This window comes from Asterias amurensis, chromosome 14, assembly GCF_032118995.1.
Source record: "Asterias amurensis chromosome 14, ASM3211899v1".
Taxonomy (NCBI): Eukaryota; Metazoa; Echinodermata; class Asteroidea; order Forcipulatida; family Asteriidae; genus Asterias; species Asterias amurensis.
In genome coordinates this window covers 16,155,085-16,174,618 of record NC_092661.1, presented here as the reverse complement: position 1 = coordinate 16,174,618, position 19,534 = coordinate 16,155,085, and the positions used below count along the sequence as shown (strand labels likewise).

At 35.9% G+C, this 19,534-nt stretch overlaps 2 protein-coding genes across 2 annotated transcripts in view; one reads left to right on the top strand and one right to left on the bottom strand.

The window, feature by feature from the left end:
- The window catches only part of LOC139947063 (terminal nucleotidyltransferase 5C-like), a 104,746-nt gene that overhangs the window by 17,652 nt on the left and 67,560 nt on the right, over positions 1-19,534 (bottom strand). The gene's annotated exons all lie outside the window — the stretch shown is intronic.
- The window catches only part of LOC139947064 (2-oxoisovalerate dehydrogenase subunit beta, mitochondrial-like), a 64,276-nt gene that overhangs the window by 24,414 nt on the left and 20,328 nt on the right, over positions 1-19,534 (top strand). The window lies entirely within an intron of this gene.

Below are 19,534 nucleotides of genomic sequence, written 5' to 3'. Positions count from 1 at the left end.
TGAAGTTTTGAAATGTTCAACTTCTGGTTCGAACTGAAAACCAAGGTCAAACTGGGTCAAACTGTTTGCAGTGTCTTTAAATTTTTTGATGATCTTTCCGATGTATTTAATGTAAATTGAGAAAACAAATCTGACAAGTGGTTCAGTAGATTTTTTTTCCAACAAACATTAAACTTTGATTTAATGTTATTTTGATTTCATCAAGTTGTTGTCTTGAACACTATTTTAACAAGTTTCAAAATTCAGTTGATCTCAAGTTGCGCTTAAGAGAAGAGTTCCGTAGAAGATGAAGATGAAGAAGAAATGAAAACAAAACTTTCAAAAACTAGAAGGAAAAAAAAGAAAGAAAAAAAGATTATAGTGTTTGTAAAGTTCAAACACTAGGTTTCCAGGTGTTGTTAATATCGGGCAACTACATTTAAAGCCGATAAATATATTTTAACATACACATCAAATCGTTAAATACAAGTTTTTTAATGTATACTTTCTTCTTTAAAATTTCCATTATTTCAACTATAATATCCATTTCTTCTTATGAAATAAAACCATCTGTCAGAAGAACAGCAAAGTCTGCCTTAACTTATTACTGTAGTATTTATTCTTTCAAAAACATTTCTTTTGAGAACCATTCATAAACAAATCAGAAGCCTCTTCGTTTGGTTCAGGGAATTATGCCAGGGACGTTTTAATTTGTATCAATGAATCTACATCTGACATTGATCCTCATCAAACAACTGAACTATGACTGAGAAGAATCAAGCTCATTAGCTGTACATGGATTTATTACTCATTCTAGAAATCAAAACTGCTATTAGATAATGAGAAAATGCCACAGTTTTTCAATTTATAGAGAGTTCAATGAAGCGTCAGCCTTGTCATTTTTCCCAAATCAAGTCGTAATCATGTTACATTTCAGTTTAACAAACAACATATTCTTTTGAAGTTTCTCTGTAGTTTTATTCCCATGCTATATGGGAGCTGTACACCTCCTAACCTCTATACATAGCATTCATCTTGGTTAGTTGGTCATACTTCCCTGCCTTTCACCTCTTTGGATCCCGGTTCGAATCCTGGGCGGACGCTTTAGGAGTGGACTTGGTTTTCAGTCACTACCTGAATGCGTGGGTTTTTCCATATCTGGGGTTCTCCTCCCTCATCTGAAACTGACATTTTTCTGTCATCTTCTCTTCACATGTATCTTTAGACCTTCAGTTCACATTGCTTGTCATTTTTAAAGGGTTTCTTGTTCCATAACAAGAAAGATATAATAAGAAGAAGAATAACTTAAAGAAAGTTTGTTTTTTTGACATTAAAAAGGGCGTTCATGTTGCTGATCCTTGAATTGAATTTCATTCTGCGTGACCTCATGGTTCACGTCTCAAGATTCAAATTTTGTTGCTTCAACTTCCGCTTTAAACTGGAATATTTGGGTAATTCTGTGGATTGTTTCTTCAATTGTCTGAAGAGACTTCAAATGTTGTATATATTGTAAATATCCAATGTGTGGTTTTGGGGTAAATTTGTTCAAATATTTAACTTTGATTTTGATGTTATTTAACACCTGATGACATCATCATGACGTCGTTGTTTAGGTGCCTTTTTAATTTTTTGGTTCATTTGTCTGAGTTGGAAGGTTCAATTTTCAAAGTTTGGTGTGCATGTGTTATTAACTACATGTATAATTATGTTATATTAATTTGGGTCAATATGCAACTGCTGTAACATTTAGTTTTGATCATGGAAGTAATGATCAAAATGCTATAAATTCTTTGTGAAATTTTGAGGTGGCTCAACCTTTGTGCAAGGCAGACAATTTTATCAAATGGAAGTTCTTTATGAAGTTTTGAAATGTTCAACTTCTGGTTAGAACTGAAAACCAAGGTCAAACTGGGTCAAACTGTTTGCAGTGTCTTTAAATTGTTTTATGATCTTTCCGATGTATTTAATGTAAATTGAGAAAACAAATCTGACAAGTGGTTCAGTAGATTTTTTTTCAAACATTAAACTTTGATTTAATGTTATTTTTATTTCATCAAGTTGAACACTATTTTAACAAGTTTCAAAATTCAGTTGATCTCAAGTTGCGCTTAAGAGAAGAGTTCCGTAGAAGATGAAGATGAAGAAGAAATGAAAACAAAACATTCAAAAACTAGAAGAAAGAAAAAGATTATAGTGTTTGTAAAGTTCAAACACTAGGTTTCCGAGTGTTGTTAATATCAGGCAACTACATTTAAAGCTGATAAATATATTTTAACATACACATCAAGTTTTTAATGTATACTTTCTTGAAATTTCCATTATTCCGACTAAAATATTGATTTCTTCTTATAAAATAAAACGTTCTGTCAGACGAATAGCAACTTATTTCTGTAGTTTTAGTTTTTTTAAACATTTCTTTTTAGAAATCAACGCACTTCATGCATGTCTTGTCAGAAGCCTCATCTTGTACATGGAATGATGCCAGGGACGTTTTAATTTGTATAAATGAACAACTGACATTGATCCTCATCAAACAACTGAACTATGACTGAGAAGAATCAGCTTATTAGCTGTACATGGATTTATTACTCATTCTAGAAAACAAAGCTGCTATTAGATAATGAGAAAATGCAACAGTTTTTCAATTTATAGAGAGTTCAATGAAGCATCGTCCTTGTCATATTTTCCCATTTATTTGTAGTCATAGCATTTTAAGGTTATTGATCAATAAGAAACTTGGATAAAATCAAAAACTGATGGCGTCATTAATTTTTTTTACATCTTACTTTTTTGAAGTATGTTCTAAGTTGTAAACTTTTTCAAAAATGTTACAAGTTTTCTCCAGTTTAGTACAGTTAAATTGTTTTAGAGAGACCATCTTATTTCAAGATCATAATGACCTAAAAATGAGGTTTCTTCTCCTAATCTTACATGTGAAGTTTGAAAAGTTGCCTGAGCTTGCAAAGTATGTATTTTTTTATTGCGCGAGAAATGATGAAGTATATAATAATTACAACAATATTTGATTTTCATATAGCACTTTATACACCATGTCTCAAAGCGCTTCCAACATTATTACCCTGATCACTGGGCCATTTTGTTCCTTAAACCATGATGGCATCTCAGCTCACTAGGGAGTATACAGACTGTGTCGCCAAATATGTAGCGCACTAAGCTAAACTAACCACAAGAACCATCTCTACCCTCACAGGTACCTATTTACCATTGGGTGGAGAGAAGCAATTATAATAAAGAAACCATTTTCTTTTTTGAGGAGTGCAGTTTTAGCTAATAATCTCTCTTCAATACAAATGGCCAGTTTCTCTCTGCCAGTGATGTATAGCGCCCTCTTTGGTCTGTTGATACTCAGCCTGACTAAATTTGCATCGTGTTGATATTGCATAAGAAGCCAAAATTTGCAGCGGTCCAAGTAAACAAGGATGCGTTAGAGGCAACACTGTAAGAAGCAGTTCACATTTTTCAACATGTTCACAAGCGTACAATACCTCCCCCCTCACCCCCCCTCACCCCTAAAACTTAAAAGTGTATAAAGAATTAGTTGGGTTTTTTTTTCACACTGTTCTACCAAAGACAATGTGAATTGCATGCAAACCCTGTCTTACCTCAAAATCAATTTGATCAAATGGAAGTTCTTTATGAAGTTTTGAAATGTTCAACTTCTGGTTAGAACTGAAAACCAAGGTCAAACTGGGTCAAACTGTTTGCAGTGTCTTTAAATTTTTTGATGATCTTTCCGATGTATTTAATGTAAATTGAGAAAACAAATCTGACAAGTGGTTCTGTAGATTTTTTTTTCAAACATTAAACTTTGATTTAATGTTGTTTTGATTTCATCAAGTTGTTGTCTTGAACACTATTTTAACAAGTTTCAAAATTCAGTTGATCTCAAGTTGCCCTTAAGAGAAGAGTTCCGTAGAAGATGAAGATGAAGAAGAAATGAAAACAAAACTTTCAAAAACTAGAAGGAAAAGAAAAAAAGAAAAAAAGATTATAGTGTTTGTAAAGTTCAAACACTAGGTTTCCGGGTGTTGTTAATATCGGGCAACTACATTTAAAGCCGATAAATATATTTTAACATACACATCAAAACGTTAAATACAAGTTTTTTAATGTATACTTTCTTCTTTAAAATTTCCATTATTTCAACTATAATATCCATTTCTTCTTATGAAATAAAACCATCTGTCAGAAGAACAGCAAAGTCTGCCTTAACTTATTACTGTAGTATTTATTTTTTCAAAACATTTCTTTTGAGAACCATTCATAAACAAATCAGGAGCCTCTTTATTTGGTTCAGGGAATTATGCCAGGGATGTTTTAATTTGTATCAATGAATCTACATCTGACATTGATCCTCATCAAACAACTGAACTATGACTGAGAAGAATCAAGCTCATTAGCTGTACATGGATTTATTACTCATTCTAGAAATCAAAACTGCTATTAGATAATGAGAAAATGCAACAGTTTTTCAATTTATAGAGAGTTCAATGAAGCGTCAGCCTTGTCATTTTTCCCAAATCAAGTTGTAATCATGTTACATTTCAGTTTAACAAACAACATATTCTTCTAAACTTTATCTGTAGTTTTATTCCCATGCTATATGGGAGCTGTACACCTCCTAACCTCTATACATAGCATTCATCTTGGTTAGTTGGTCATACTTCCCTGCCTTTCACCTCTTTGGATCCCGGTTCGAATCCTGGGCGGACGCTTTAGGAGTGGACTTGGTTTTCAGTCACTACCTGAATGCGTGGGTTTTTCCATATCTGGGGTACTCCTCCCACATCTGTAAGTGACATTGTTTTGTCATGTTTTCTACACATGTATCTTTAGACCTTCAGGTCACAGTGATTGTCACTTTTGAAGGGTTTCTTGTTTCATAACAAGAAAGATACAACAATAGGGGGAATAAATTCAGGAACATTTGTTTTTGTGACATAAAAAAGGCATTCATGAATGTTGCTGATCCTTGAATTGAGTTTCATTATGCATGACCTCATAGGTCATGTCTCAAGATTCAAGTTTTTTTGCTTCAACTTCCGCTTTGAACTGGAAGATTTGGGTCATATCTGTGGATTGTTTCTTCAGTTGTCTGAAGAATCTTCCAATGATGTATATATTGTTAACATCCAATATGTGGTTTTGGAGAAATTTGTTTTTAAAACATTAAACTTTGATTTGTATGTTATTTGACACATGTGTTTGTCAGGTGAATTCAAACGAAGTGACAATTATGGGATATCACTTGTCTCATTAAGTGTATCCAATGTATATTATCTCCCAATATTTATGAAATAAGCAATTAAACTGAGTGTAATACAGGTAGATAAATCAATGTCAAAATATTATTACCATGGCCCAATTTCATAAAGCCTGTAAGCAGCCGTTTTGTGCTTAGGGAGCGTCCCTTAGCAGAATTTCTAAGCTGTTTACCGTAAGCAAGGATAAATGCTGGCTAACCCGCGGCAAGCACACGAGTGACGTAACTATGCAAACTCATGGTGAACATGCGAGCCTTGAAATTGTCTGCTTACTTAAGAAATCATAGTGAAATACGTTTATGCTAACGCACATTATTCTGCTACAGTAAGCAAACAAATTTACTTGTGGGTAAACAGCTTTTTGAAATTGAGCCCAGGTTTCCAAAAAGTCAAACTAAATCCAATCAAGTCCATGTACAGTGACGTAATGTAACAAAAACCCAGTCCTAGAAACACCAGGGCCCAATTTCATAGAGCTGCTTAAGTACAAAAAGTAGCTAAGCATAACAAAATTCTGCTTACTACCGAAGGTTACCAGCCATACCACAGTGTCACATGTACAATTTATGACTGGTATCCTGTTCATTTCTGCTAAGCAGACAGTTGTTTAGCATTTTTGTGCTGCTTTAGTAGCTCCATGAAATTGTGCCCAGCATTCACCTGGATGGAGATTGATATCAAAACTCTAATGCAGAGTGATGAGAACTCAGAAAGAATACAGAGTTTCAAGGAACAACATCAGAGAGCAGACTGTGCGATCTTTAGCTGACCATCTTGGACTTCATCATTTAGTTATGATTGCTGTCAACATTGGACTTGTTCTCTTAGACTTGTTCTCAGTTTGTCTGTACAAAAAACAACATTTCAGCAGCAAACAGAAGTACTGAAGATTCTTAGCAACATCACTTGACGTAGAAAAGTGCAAAGACTGTTTGCATTCACCCATCAGACTGAAGAGTAACTTCAATTTATTTTGACTTTTGGGGTTGAGCAAAGACAAATTGACTAGAGTGGGACTCGTACCAGTGAACTCCAGATTAACATGCAATTTATTTTGTGTGTTTGTGATCAACACATGAAGTGAGAAACGATCTTGTCGACATCCACGTACAGTTCTTCATTGATGAAAGTTAACAACTACGGTCAATCACTACCAGCATCAGTTTAGGATTGGAGTCAACTTTTTACTGAGGCAAGCGACAGTGTTCTTAATACTGACAATGTATGATTGGTATGATATCTCTAAATGTGTACAAGCAACTGTTGGAATTGTTCTCAACACTTTAGCTTGGCTGGTCATCCTTCGCACCAAGAGCCTTCATAATATGACAAATTACTTGCTAGCATATCTTGCCGTTGTTGACAGTTTTTTTTGCTGTGACTTAATTTCTTTTAAAATCAAAATTGAGCCACCAGAGAGTTTCATTGGTAGAGAGATCTATTGTCGTATTGTCAGAAGCAACTTTATATGACACATAACCAACTACTCATCATGTTATGGTGTGTGTATTGTGACCTATGAACGATATATAGGAATAGTGTATCCACTGCACTATCCCAGAATGATGTCTACTAAAAAAGTTACCATGCTCATTTCCATGGCATTTGGGTTGTCATTTCTGCTTTCAAGCCCTATATTGTTTACGTTGTATGCTAGCAATGATACCAGCTGGCCTGGTTGTGAAGTGATTGACTCATACATGTATATCACATTGTATACTGTAACAAATGTGCTCTTCATTCTATTTGGCTACCTGTTGCCCATCCTTTTTATGAGCTGGGCTTACTACAAGATCCAAGCCACTCTCAAGAGAAGTGCTCAACACTTCCAGCAACAGAATGTACAAGGAGCAGCCCTTGAGCTTTTAAAGGCCAGACATAATGTGATCAGCATGCTTAGGATTGCTGTGGGTGCAGTGGTTGTTTTGTGGACACCACGTATTTTCCATTGGATCATCTGTTCTCAAGTACCTTTAAGGGTAGAATGGTGCTACACTGAGTCTGCAGGCACATTTAATTTCATATTCTTTGTCATGTACTACATGAACCCTGTAATCAATCCCATCATTTACGTTTTCCGTTACAAGAAGTTTCGGAAAGGTCTTCAAGACATGCTTTGTTGTTGCTTTTGTCGACCTCAAAGGCCCAACCGGATTGTTTGGATTGCTATGAATGAACGGAACGTGTAAGATGAACACTAGATGCTTCAATCACAGGACTTGACTTTTATAACCAAAAGTGTCATTTTAGACATTTATTCCAATACTGGCAACAACAAACAATGTATCACCATACACACTACAACATCAATTGAAACAAATGGACATAAAGATATATAGCTCTACAAATTTATATTCGGGGTAGTTGGTATCCCATCAACTAGATATAGTGTCAAAAATTACGACAAGTCATTAAGAAGGCTAAAATAATCGTTTTTAGATACATTTACCTTGTTGAACAATGACCTGTTGTTACTTTTGACACTTGGTTCTAGTTGACATGGTTGATGGGATACCAGTTATCCTGCAGAATAATTTGTAGTTGTCATCTTTAATGCTCTTCATTTTGCTTTTGAGCGCTTTGAGGAATGGTTTATCCATATTGCGCTTCATAAATACCGTTTTTTTTTAAATTATTGTTATTTTTATTGTATGTGTAAACAAAGACCTCTTAAAAAGCCTCTAAAACATGTAAAACAAACAATAATTTAAAGGGCAGCCAGGGGCTTTTTTTTTTTTTAGGTCATACTGTATCTCAGAAATGTGAAGGGTAGGATTCTAAAATGGTTTGTTTGTTAATGCCATTGTTGTTGTTTTTTCAATCTGAGACGGTGCCTGCCAAACTTTTCAGAATTTTAGGTGATTTCTTATGGAATAACCAACTATTTACATGTAAAGATTTACACATAGGTTTAACCATAGAGCTAGGACCTAGCTCTATGGTTTAAGTTTACTGAAGTTTTTTTCTTTAAAAAACACAGAAGCCTCATAATTTTGTTCATGGAATGATGCCAGGGACGTTTTAATTTGTATCAATGAATCTACAACTGACATTGATCCTCATCAAACAACTGAACTATGACTGAGAAGAATCAAGCTCATTAGCTGTACATGGATTTATTACTCATTCTAGAAAACAAAGCTGCTATTAGATACTGAGAAAATGCAACAGTTTTGTAATTTATAGAGAGTTCAATGAAGCATCACCCTTGTCATGTTTTCCCAAATCAAGTTGGATTCATATTACATATCAGTTTAAACAAACAGCAACAAAATATTTTATTTAAAGTTTATCTGTAGTTTATTCTATGCTATATGGGAGCTGCCGTCGATTTCACAAAAAACTCTTCCTAACTTAAGACTAATCTTAGCACTTAGGACGAGTCCCAACACTGCACTGTATCATGCAGACCTTAAAATTATTCCTAAGTTAGGAAGAGTTACTCGAGATAAGATGAGTCCTAACTGAAATCGACCCCCGTACACCTCTACACATGTATACCTCTGTACATGTACATAGCATTCATCTTAGTTAGTTGGTCATACTTCCCTGCCTTTCACGTCTTTGGATCCCGGTTCGAATCCTGGGCGGACGCTTTAGGAATGGACTTGGTTTTCAGTCACTACCTGAATGCATGGGTTTTTCCCTATCTTGGGTTCTCCTCCCACATCTGAAACTTACGTTGTTTTGTCAAGTTCTCTACACATCTTTAGACCTTCAGGTCACAGTGCTTGTCATTTTTAAAGGTTTCTTGTTTCATAACAAGAAAGATATAATAGTAAGAAGAATTACTTCAAGAGCTTTTGTTTTTGTGTCATAAAAAAGGGCGTTCATGTTGCTGATCCTTAAATTGAGTTTCATTCTGCGTGACCTCATGGTTCATGTCTCAAGATTCAAGATTTTTTGCTTTCAACTTCCACTTTGAACTGGAAGATTTGGGTCATTCTGTGGATTGTTTCTTCAGTTGTCTGAAGAGACTTCCAATGTTGTATATATTGTAAATATCCAATGTGTGGTTTTGGGGTAAATTTGTTCAAAAATTTAACTTTGATTTTGATGTTATTTAACACCTGATGACATCATCATGACATCATCATGACGTCATTGTTTAGGTGCCTTCTTTATTTTGAGGTTTATTTGTCTGAGTTGGAAGGTTCAATTTTCAAAGTTTGGTGTGCATGTGTTATTAACTACATGTATAATTATGTTATATTAATTTGGGTCAATATGTAACTGCTGTAACATTTAGTTTTGATCATGGAAGTAATGATCAAAATGCTATAAATTCTTTGTGAAATCGAGGCAGACTTTGCCTGCAATGCGTATAGTAAACACACGTGCAAAGTACATGTACGTCCAAGTCGTGAGTTGGTACATTTCAAAAAGTGTTTTTCTGCATTCAGCAGCAATACACCTGGTCGGCATTGCTGGAAAAAAAATGTTTTTTTTGTTTTTTTGAAACGTACAAACTCACGACATGTACTTTGCAATTGTGTTTACTCTACGCATTACAGGCAAAGTCTGCCTCGATTGACGTCACGAACAGTGCCCTCTCGGGTCGGGGTCTACTCTTAAATTTGTAAATAACATAAGAACTGATTTTTTAAAACCTTAGTTAACTGTTTATTCACATTCCACTCGTCAAAACACATATATTAGTGACAAAAGCTTTATTTTGAAAAAATACCACTTCCAGGTGACTTAAAATTTGTGATGATCTTTCCGATGTATTTATGTAAATTGAGAAAACAAATCTGACAAGTGGTTCAGTAGATTTTTATTTTTTCAAACATTAAACTTTTATTTAATGTTATTTTGATTTCATCAGGTTGTTGTTGTCTTGATCAGTCATTGGTTTAACAAGTTTCAAAATTCAGTTGATCTTGAGTTGTGCTTTAGAGAAGAGTTCCATTGAAGATGAAGAAGCAATGAAAAAAAACTTTCAAAACCTAAAAAAAAAAAAAAAAAAAAAAAAAAGATTATAGTTTTTGTAAAGTTCAAACACTAGGTTTCCGGGTGTTGTTAATATCGTGCATGTGGATTGATTCTTCAGTTGGCTAAAGAAGCTTCCAATGATGTATATAATGTAAATATTAGTGCTGGGCGAATAGTGAAATTTTGTTATTCGGATACCGCTGGCCAACTATCCGAAATTAACCGGATATTCAAATAGTTTTTTTTGCCTCTAGAGGGCGCTGTTCGTTTGTGAATGAGATCTTATGGGCGGATTGATATTAGTTTTAGACAGTGTCACTCGGTTCATTCATAAAAATGACCGGATCTAATTTAAAGACGGCGATTTGCTTTTTCTTTTGATCGTGATTGACTCTACGTGAAGGAAAACTTTTGTAATCTTTGAACAAATTACGTCAGAAATGTCATTGTTTTAACTCTTTACGGAGGTAAGCATAGTTAAATACTTAATATATGCTGTTTTATGCTGTCTTAATAGAAGTTTCATAAGGATTCAGACAAAACATTCATATCAGTTGTCGCCCGACGTCCGCGGATATTCGGATATTAAAGAATATCCGGTTACTCGGTTGTAATTACAGAATTATCCGGTTTGTGAATAGGTATTCGCGCCCTATGCGGATATCCGGTTAAGAAAAACAAAGGCATTCGCGGTTACGGATAGGAAAACCTATTCGCCATTAACCGGATATTCGAATAATTCGCCCAGGCCTAGTAAATATCCAATGTGTGGTTTGGAATAATTTGCTTTTAAATATTAAACTTTGATTTTATGTTATTTGACACCCGATGACATCATCATGATGTCATTGTTCAGGTGCCTTTTTAATTTTTTGGTTTATTTGTCTCAGTTTGAAGGTTCAATTTTCAAAGTTTGGTGTGCATGTGTTATTGCACTACATGTATAATTATGTTTTAATAATTTGGGTCAATATGTAACTGTGCTGAAACGTTTAGTTTTGACCAGAAGTAACGGTCAAAATGTTATAATTCTTTTGTAAAAGTTTGAGTTGGCTCCAGCGTTGTGCAAGGCAAACAATTTGATAAAATGATAGTTCTTGAAATATAAATTATTGAAATGTTCAACTTCTGGTTCGAACTGAAAACCAAGGTCAAACTGGGTGAAACTGTTTGCAGTGTCTTTAAATTTGTTGATGAACTTTCCGATGTATTTATGTAAATTACAAAAACAAATCTGACAAGTGGTTCAGTAGATTTTTTTTTTCATTAAACCTTGATTTAATGTTATTTTGATTTTATCAAGTTGCTGTTGTCTTTATCACTACTTTAATATATGCTTAAAAATTCATTTAATCTTGAGTTGTGCTTTAGAGAAGACCATGACATAGAAGATGAGGATGAAGAAGAAATGAGAAGCAAAAAAAACAAAAAAAAAACAGCTAAATTTTAGTGTTTGTAGAATTGCAAAGCTCTATGTTTCCAGGTTAATAACAGGCAACTATTTAAAGGTACGTAAAGCCGATAATATATTTTATCTTCAAGTAAGGTTAAATCCTTGATTCTGATTGGTCGATCCATAGCAACAAGAGTGTAATATGGATATGGGACGAAGATGCGCTATTTTTCCGTATTCCACTCGCGCTTGTGTGATAACTTGTAATAACATACACATGTACATGTACATCAAATCATACACTTTTTTAATTTATATGTTATTTAAGTTTCCATTATTCCGACTGACATATCCATTTCTTTTTATGAAATAATACCATCTATCAGAAGAACAGCAAAGTCTGCCCTAACTTATTTCTGTAGTATTTATTCTTTTAAAAACATTTCTTTTGAAAAATAATCGTACGTCAAATCAGAAGCCTCTTCATTTTGTTGATGGAATGATGCCAGGGACGTTTTAATTTGTATCAATGAATCTACAACTGACATTGATCCTCATCAAACAACTGAACTATGACTGAGAAGAATCAAGCTCATTAGCTGTACATGGATTTATTACTCATTCTAGAAATCAAAACTGCTATTAGATAATGAGAAAATGCAACAGTTTTTCAATTTATAGAGAGTTCAATGAAGCGTCAGCCTTGTCATTTTTCCCAAATCAAGTTGTAATCATGTTACATTTCAGTTTAACAAACAACATATTCTTCTAAAGTTTCTCTGTAGTTTTATTCCCATGCTATATGGGAGCTGTACACCTCCTAACCTCTATACATAGCATTCATCTTGGTTAGTTGGTCATACTTCCCTGCCTTTCACCTCTTTGGATCTCGGTTCGAATCCTGGGCGGACGCTTTAGGAGTGGACTGGGTTTTCAGTCACTACCTGAATGCGTGGGTTTTTTCCTATCTGGGGTTCTCCTCCCTCATCTGCAACTGACATTTTTCTGTCATCTTCTCTTCACAGGTATCTTTAGACCTTCAGTTCACATTGCTTGTCATTTTTAAAGGGTTTCTTGTTTCATAACAAGAAAGATATAATTTTAAGAAGAATAACTTCAAGAAATTTTGTTTTTTTGGCATAAAAAAGGGCGTTCATGTTGCTGATCCTTAAATTGAGTTTCGTTCTGCGTGACCTCATGGTTCATGTCTCAAGATTCAAGATTTTTTGCTTTCAACTTCCACTTTGAACTGGAAGATTTGGGTCATTCTGTGGATTGTTTCTTCAGTTGTCTGAAGAGGCTTTTAATGATGTATATATTCTACAAATTCGATGTGTGGTTTTGGGGTAAATCTTTTCAATTATTCAACTTTGATTTTGATGTTATTTAACACCTGATGACATCATCATGACGTCATTGTTTAGGTGCCTTCTTTATTTTGAGGTTCATTTGTCTGAGTTGGAAGGTTCAATTTTCAAAGTTTGGTGTGCATGTGTTATTAACTACATGTATAATTATGTTATATTAATTTGGGTCAATATGTAACTGTGCTGTAAGGTTTAGTTTTGACCAGAAGTAACATCAAAGTGTTTTAAATTCTTTGTAAAATTTTGAGGTGGCTCCACCTCAAGGTCAAACTGGGTCAAACTGTTTGCAGTGTCTTTAAAATTGTTGATGATCTTTCCGATGTATTCATGTAAACTGAGAAAACAAATCTGACAAGGGGTTCAGTAGATTTTTTTCCCAAACATTTAACTTCGATTTAATTGATGTTAAATTTGCATCGGGGATCTGGGATTCAAACTGCCTCTAGCTTCCGGGCAACCTTGGTAGTCTAGTTGGTATGACACTGCTCTGGTGGTTCAAATCCCACCAAGTAACATGTCTGTGATATTTTTTCACAGGACTCGGGAAAGTACTGAGTATACAGTGCTAACACACATCGGTGTATAGGTAAAAACCAAGTAAACTTTGATTTAACGTTGTCTTGATCAATATTTTAACAAGTTTCAAAATTCAGTTGATCTTGAGTTGCGCTTAAGAGAAGAGTTCCATAGAAGATGAAGATGAAGAAGGAATGAAAAAAAAACTATAAAAAAAAATAAAATACTAGATTATAGTGATTTTAGAAGTTCAAAGCACTAGGTTTCCGGGTGTTGTTACTATCGGGCAACTGCATTTACAGCCGATAAAATATTTTAACGTACACATCAAGTTTTTAATGTATACTTTCTTGAAATTTCCATTATTCCGACTAAAATATTGATTTCTTCTTATAAAATAAAACCTTCTGTCAGACAAACAGCAACTTATTTCTGTAGTTTTAGTTTTTTTTAATATTTCTTTTTAGAAATCAAACGCACTTCATGCATGTCATGTCAGAAGCCTCATTTTGTTCATGGAATGATGCCAGGGACGTTTTAATTTGTATAAATGAACAACTGACATTGATCCTCATCAAACAACTGAACTATGACTGGGAAGAATCAGCTTATAAGCTGTACCTGGATTTATTACCCATTCTAGAAAACAAAGCTGCTGTTAGATAATGAGAAAATGCAACAGTTTTTCAATTTATAGAGAGTTCAATGAAGCATCGTCCTTGTCATATTTTCCCATTTATTTGTAATCATAGCATTTTAACGTTATTGATAAATAAGAAACTTGGATAAAATCAAAAACTGATGGCGTCATTAATTTTTTTTACATCTTACTTTTTTGAAGTATGTTCTAAGTTGTAAACTTTTTCAAAAATGTTACAAGTTTTCTCCAGTTTAGTACAGTTGAACTTGTTTCGGAGAGACCATCTTATTTCAAGATCATACAGACCTAAAAATAAGGTTTCTTCTCCTAATCTAACATGTGAAGTTTGAAAGTTGCCTGAGCTTGCAAAGTATGTCTTTTTTATTGCGCGAGAAATGATGAAGTATATAATAATTACAACAATATTTGATTTTCATATAGCACTTTATACACCATGTCTCAAAGCGCTTCCAACATTATTACCCTGATCACTGGGCCATTTTGTTCCTTAAACCATGATGGCATCTCAGCTCACTAGGGAGTATACAGACTGTGTCGCCAAATATGTAGCGCACTAAGCTAAACTAACCACAAGAACCATCTCTACCCTCACAGGTACCTATTTACCATTGGGTGGAGAGAAGCAATTATACTAAAGAAACCTTTTTCTTTTTTGAGGAGTGCAGTTTTAGCTAATAATCTCTCTTCAATTCAAATGACCAGTTTCTCTCTGCCAGTGATGTATAGCGCCCTCTTTGTTCTGTTGATACTCAGCCTGACTAAATTTGCATCGTGTTGATATTGCATGAGAAGCCAAAATTGGCAGCGGTCCAAGTAAACAAGGATGCGTTTCAACATTTGCACAAGCGTACAATACCCCCCCCCCCCCCCTCACCCCTAAAACTTAAAAGTGTATAAAGAGTTAGTGGGGTTTTTTTTCCTCACACTGTTCTACCAAAGACATCGGAATTGCATGCAAACCCTGTCTTACCTCAAAATCTAATTCTGAGGTCTCAAAATCAAATTCGTTGAAAATTACTATTTTCTCGAAAAACTACTTTACTTCAGAGGGAGCCGTTTCTCACAGTGTTTCGTGTTATCAACAGCTCCCGATTAATCGTTACCAAGTCAGGTTTCATGCTAATAATTATTTTGATTAATTACCAATAGTGTCCACTGCCTTTAAGCATCTACGCACGAAGCATTGCGTGGCCGCACCTAATTGCTCAGTGACGCAATAAGCCATGCATGGGAACACAAACCATTGGATGAAGAAGTAGGACACAAGGAGGCGGTCTGGTAAATTCTATTTAGTCTTAACCGCTCGCTGCGGCTGTGATGTCTGTTGCAAGCGTATGCGTGACGTACGTTTCCTTGGTTTAAAAAAAACCGTGTATGAGCAGACATTGGACCATGGCCATAGCAGCTATGCGAACAAGCACAATGAGTTGTTTAGCGACCCAGTTCTTTTCAAGAATACTTTTTACATTTGGAAAAGAGTGCTAGTGGAACCCCATGTTGATACCACCTTTGGTTTCGAAAGTTGTGTTAGTTGCATAGAGTTATATATAAGAACTAGAGGGCGCACTGGCCTAAATACGCGCCCTGGCATGCGCACATGCCGCCATTTTCTAAGTTGACAAAACTAGCATCTCACAGCGTGTGTTTGTGCGGCCATTTTTTAAGTTGAACAAACAGCATCGCGTGAGCGTTCAATAAAAAAATCTCAAACGTGTATTTCATATTCAACGCGCGTGCAGAATGACGCGCTTGTCATCTTGCGGTCCCGTGGCGTTTGTGCACGAAGCATCACTCGTGCGCCCTCTAGTTCTTATATATAACTCTATGGTTAGTTGTGAAAGTAGAGACACCAAGAGAACATGGTCGGCCATTTTGAGGAGTCAAAAACTTTACTCAAATTGCAGTGCTTTGTAATTTCGCTAAATAAAAGGAAAACAACACATTTTCGAGGCATATTTGTATTGATCATTATATTCTACTTAAAAAAAAAATCTTTCTAACCATATGCATTTTATAACGAACAAATTAAAACGCTTATCATAAACCAGGGATGTGATTCCATCGTTTTAAAAACAGAATTCTTGGGGTTTTTTTGCCCTTAAAAAGAGAAGTTCTGTTATTTGTTACCTTATTATCACGCCCCAAATGCAGAGTAGGGCTTTTAAAACTAAAGATAAATGTTAATAATTGGGCTTCAAGCTCACAAGTTTTTCAAGCCTGCATGTTCAGGTTTTTTTTCTCAACAGTCTATCACATCCCTGATAGACGAACTCGCTCAATCCAAGGCAATGGTCTTTAAGATAGAAAGTTAGAAATCCAGAAGAGTTCATCGCCAAAAGTGTCTCTCTTACAAATTGAAACATAATTTATCTGTTAAAAACAAAAATCTCAAGAAAAAAAAATAGTACAGAGCTGAGACTATCATCAACGATACCCCCCTTCTCCCCCCCCACAAATAAACAAAACAAAAAAACATGACGAAGATTCCTCTTATCAGTTCTTAGTAACTCAATAAAAAATAATAATCCGAGCAGAACCCGAGTCACAGAGAAAAAAAAATAGTACAGAGCTGAGACTGTCATCATCATAACCCCCCTTCTCCCCTCCTCCCCCCCCAAAAAAAACCAAAAAAAACATGACGATTCCTCTTATCCGTTCTAAGTAACTCAATAAAAAATGATCCGAGCAGAACCCGAGTCACAGAGTATTCAATTAAGGGCGGGTGAAATTTGATTAGGGCGGACGAGAATAGCTTTTAATTTGTGAAACGTTTGTATAAGAGTGGCTTTCCAAGAGGGGGAGGGGGGGGGGGGGGTCGGACCACTCTTCGGATCGTGAGCAGGGCTGTGTGTTTGGTTTTAATGATGACTGGGGTAGTCACATTTTGGGTGGGTGAAGGTGGTAGAAAGGGTTGGGGGTTGGGGGTTGGGGGTTGGGGGTTGGGGGTTGGGGGTTGGGGGTTGGGGGTTGGGGGTTGGGGGTTGGGGGTTGGGGGTTGGGGGTTGGGGGTTGGGGGTTGGGGGTTGGGGGTTGGGGGTTGGGGGTTGGGGGTTGGGGAGAGGGGTGTTTGAGGGGTGGGTAACACAGTACAGTGAGGGCATACCTTGAACCTTGCTTTTGAAGAGGCAAAGCAAGTTCTCTCTGTGAAGCGACACTTCTATCGATGTAGATTTGTATTGGAACTTTGCAGAGGGCACCGCAGCAAAAGCACAGGGCACTGCGGCAATTGCTGTGGGTGCCCTGCCTCAAAATAACCCACTGCCCTGGGTTATTTCGTGGGCTGTGAGGGTACAATCTAAATACATATTTTTTATGTACAACTACAGGCACTGGAAATGTTCGGTAATTATTCAACAGGCCTAATACTTCTCTGAGGCAACAACGCGGTTGCCTCGATGCCCCCTCTGGGCATTGCCTTCGTGCCCTTGAAATGGTCCAAATTTACTATTTCCTCAAAGGGTGCCCTTTATGAAGGAGAAAATGCCTTGGTGCTCTTTCCCTTTCCAAAATGAAGCATACAGGCTTATATACCATTTCCATGATTGTGGGAGTTTGCAGAGTTCCCTTGACGGGAAGATCTTCTAAACAAACAAACAAACAAACAAATAAACAAACAAACAAACAAACAAACAAACAAACCGATGAGTACACCTTTTGTTGCAAAGACACCAAAATGAACAGCAGATAAATACTGAGGAGCTTTTTTCAGCTCTTGTATTCGACAAACTCAATTACTTTTTTTTTTTTTAATAACTGCCTACATCAGTGGTTTTCAGACCCTTGTTCATACATTGAACATGAACAAAATGTCACGAACCATTGATTGTGGCTGTGGACATGAGTGCATTTTTGTACATTTTGAGAGAGTGAATATTTTCAGGTGTTCCTCGCCACACCACAAATTTGTATCAGAACCAGGGCCCAATTTCATGGAGCTGCTTTAAAGACACTGGACACTATTGGTAATTGTCAAAGACCAGTCTTCACAGTTGGTGTATCTCAACATATATGTTGAGATACACCAACAATGAAGACTGGTTTTGCATAAAATAAAAAATTTGAGCTCATTCGGTCGTCGAAGTTGCGAGATAACTATGAAAGAAAAACACCCTTTTCACACGAAGTTGTGTGCTTTTAGATGGTTGATTTCGAGACCTTAAATTCTAAATCTGAGGTCTCAAAATTAAATTCGTGGAAAATTACTTCTTTCTCGAACACTTCAGAGGGAGCCGCTTCTCACAATGTTTTATACTATCAACCTCTCCCCATTACTCGTCACCAAGTAAGGTTTTATGCTAATAATTATTTTGAGTAATTACCAATAGTGTCCACTGCCTTTCAACACAAAAAAGTAGCTAAAGCATAACATCATTATGCTTACCATACCAGGGTTACCAGCTAAAATACCATGTCACATAATTTGTGACTGGTATCCTGGGCATTATTTCAAAAAGCCTGTAACTATAAAAACCTTCTAAGCACATGAAAATCTTGCTTAGCAAAAACAGGTTACCAGCCAACAGTCCATATTAAGTTGACGCTGTTGCGACTGGTGCCCCATTCATTTTGTGCTTAGCAGAAAAATTTGTCAAACATATTTTCTGCTAAACAGCTTTATGAAATTGGGGCCTGATCATTTCTGCTAAGCATAAAGTTGTTAAGCAATATTTTCTGCTTTTAAAAGCAGCTCTATGAAATTGGGCCCTGTTGTGTGTCCAGAACGATGCATCATTATTTTTCAAGCTGGGGGAATGACACTCAACAGCCAAGCGTAGGCGCTTCAGAGTCAATTTGTATAGTTTGTTTCAACAACTGGACTGGTTTGGACACACACTATCAAACAAATAATTGCCCCACGCCAACTGCTGGAAATGATTAAGGAATGTATCAATTAATTGGCACTCGGCAAACAAGTGCAAACACAAAGAAATGTTTTGGTTGGTTGGCTGAGTGTGTCTATCTTCGGCATTGATTGTAAAGTAAATTTTGTTTTAAAAAATGCACTCCCACTGTCCCACACCACGCCTAAAAGCTAAAGGTATTTTCTTTCATTTACGAACCTGAATTGTATGAATTTAAAGACATGAAGAGGGCACTTTAATTTAAACATATTAGGGCAGTCAGGTTGGCGCAGTGGTGTCTTGCCTCGCCTTCCACCTCTGACACCCCAGTTCGAATCCCACCGGGGGCACTATGTGGATTCCCTACCTGACTGTTCAGGTTTATCCTGAAATAATTTTCTAGGGTTTTTCTCCGCCATCTAAAACTGACATTTCTTCATCATCTTCTCTACACAGGTATCTTCAGGCCTACGGGTCACAGTGCTTTAGGAACTCTTGTTTTCAATACCAGATAAAAAAATAAATAAATACCTGAATAATAATAACAATAAAGCAAA